The 2774-nt window shown below is 46.3% G+C and overlaps 1 pseudogene; it reads right to left on the bottom strand.

Annotated features, from left to right (window-relative positions):
• Nucleotides 1-812: 812 nt before the first annotated feature.
• LOC129523076 (U4 spliceosomal RNA) lies at nt 813-891 on the bottom strand (annotated as a pseudogene).
• Nucleotides 892-2774: the final 1883 nt, after the last annotated feature.

Below are 2774 nucleotides of genomic sequence, written 5' to 3'. Positions count from 1 at the left end.
TTCTGATAAACCAGTTCTGCAAGAGTTATCAGAAGGCCATTTACTAAAGAATTACCAGAGGATAGGAAATGTCTTTGACTTTAACTGAGTGAGGAAATGATCGGAGATAAGGTATTAGGGTCCTCCTTCAGTTCATGCCTTTACTCTGGCCTTGCTCCCCGGTTTATGACAAACTACGTCCTCTTGGTAAAAGAGCACGAGTCCAGTCATCCATGGTATCTCTGTTCACTGAGACCAATCCCTTTGCTAGAGTTAGTTCATAGTGTGGCTTGCTAGCTGGAGGTCCTTATGAGGCAATGAGATCTGAATATTAATTGGAGGCCATTTAAAGAAATGTTCTTCTAGGTCCTTTCAATAAAATAAAATGGAAAATAGGGTGGTGGAAGGGGAGGAGGGCGGGGGGTGGGGGTGACTGGGTGACGAGCACTGAGGTGGGCACTTGATGGGATGAGCACTGGGTGCTATTCTGTATGTTGGCAAATTGAACACCAATAAAAAATAAATTTATTATTTAAAAAAAAGAAAATAAAAATGTGATGCTTATCTGGCAATACTGTGTATCTTTATAAGTGGAAAAGCAATAGAATTATTAATGAGCATGTAAGAATTATGTTTTAAAAAGATTTTATTTATTTATTTATTCATGAGAGACAGAGAGAGAGAGAGAGAGAGAGAGAGGCAGAGGGAGAAGCAGGCTCCATGCAGGGAGCCCGATGTGGGACTCGATTCCGGGTCTCCAGGATCACGCCCTGGGCCAAAGGCAGGCGCTAAACCGCTGATCCCCCTAAATGGATTTTAAAGCCACATTTAACCTTTTAAAAGTTTTCAATTAGCAATAAATCGTGCCTTGGATAAACCTCATTGGCTACAATACTGCCATTGTGCAAAGCCTTAGCTTTAAAAAAAAAAAAAAAACTATTTTTTAAGTTAAATTTATCAAAGTATAGCATAATACTTATATCCTATTCTCTTGGTAGTTTATGCTAAAACAAGGAAGAACGAACTTACAGAGTATACCTGACGTGTATAGCAACTATGCCAGATACATTCATTTCCAAAGAAATCATGACCACATATACATAGAGGGGAAATGTAAAATGTGTTGTTTCTTGGAATTACCAATGGAAAACATTTGCTAACTTCTACTGGCATTTCCAAAAAGTGAATAACACTCTTGGGATTACTGTATAGTAGACACCTATTGTTTCTTGGGGTGACTGGGTGGAGAGTGGGTTAAGCAGGTCTGTGGCTCAGGTCGTGATCCCACCGTCCTGGGTCGGAGCCCCACCCTGGGTTCCCTGCTCAGCGGGGAGTCTGCTTCTCCTTCTGCCTCTGCCCCTCTCCTCACTTGTGCTTTCTCTCTCAAATAAATAAAATCTTAAAAAAACAAGAAGAACTTCACCTAATATTTATAAAAGAACTCTGAGGGCAAAGAGTAATTTCTGGGTGTGCACAGGATGGGCAAGACCTTTGGTGTTCCTCTGGTCTTTTCTGAATGAATCAGTCACCACCAGCAAATTCCCCTTCACGTCTGAAGTCCAACCATGAGCGTTCCTGCCTGGACCTCAAGCGCTGGGAGAAAATGTGGGCATGACCGATGGGCAGGCACACAGCACAAGCTGCACTGGAGCTGCCATGTTGCAGGGCAGCTGGGAAAGTTGTGAAGACTTGGGATCACAGTGGTCCTGTTTTAGGTTAAAAAATGTGTGTGTGTGTGTGTGTGTGTGTGTGTGTGTTGGAGAGGAGGCGACCTTCAACCTCAAGTTTTTTGCACTTGCTATTTCTGTCCAGGGCTTCTCAATAAAGATGCCACTGGTGGTTTTTGTTGGACGGATCTTCATTGCCCATGCATTGTCCTATGCATGGCACGACATCGGGCTTCCTTGGTTCTGTCACCTAATTATCAGCTACAGTGTCTCTTCCTCTCATCGGCTGCCCCTCCCTGCCCCTCCTCCCACCCCCTGTCACTGTGACCTTCACACACACCCCACACAATTGCAAATGCCCCCCTGGGTGGAGGAGTGCCACTCAAGGTTGAGAACCCTGTCGCTTATGATGCTCTTAGCCCAGCTTTTCACATTGATCGGCCTCACATCCTCAAGCCTTTGTTCAGTGCCGCCCTCCCCGTGGAGTCGCCAGGACCTCTGCGACAACCATGACCACCATGATGGGCGTGCTCAGCTGGGGAGGCCCTCCCCAGCTCTCTGTACTCTGTTTCCCCTTCCCTTCACCTCTATTTTTCTCCACAGCCCTTCTCACCCTCTGGTATGCAATTTTTGCTTGTTTATTTTGTCCCCACTTCCCACCCACTATAATAGACAATTAATATTTGTCAAATACAAAAAGCTAAGTGGAGCAGAATGAATTGCTCTTTGGCTTCCTGAATTTCGGCGTACATCAGACAAGGATAACAGAAGGAGACACATACTACTCCAGGGTATCCCACAGGCTTGGTATCCTGTGCACCGCCTCACATTCATCTTCTTGAACAAGTCCAGGCCCTGAGGTGGACCACGGTGAAAGCTCTGCTTCCCTCTTCTCTGCCTCCCCCAGGGGCCCCAGCAACCCAGCAGGGGGCCAGGATGAGAAGACATGGCTGGCAATGGAGGAAACACACGGCACACCCAAGGCAGCAGGATACAAGGATCGTTGCGTAAGGGTATTGTTGTCAGGCAAGGGATGGGAGCGGTCGCTGGGCCTCCAAAGGTGAGAGTCAGACCGAGGAGGCTGGTGTGAGAAAGCTTTGAACTTTGGTTGAGGACAAGCCAGCCAGA

The sequence above is a fragment of the Nyctereutes procyonoides genome, unplaced genomic scaffold, assembly GCF_905146905.1.
Source record: "Nyctereutes procyonoides isolate TBG_1078 unplaced genomic scaffold, NYPRO_anot_genome, whole genome shotgun sequence".
Classification (NCBI taxonomy): Eukaryota; Metazoa; Chordata; class Mammalia; order Carnivora; family Canidae; genus Nyctereutes; species Nyctereutes procyonoides.
This window is presented reverse-complemented; position numbering and strand designations above follow the sequence as displayed.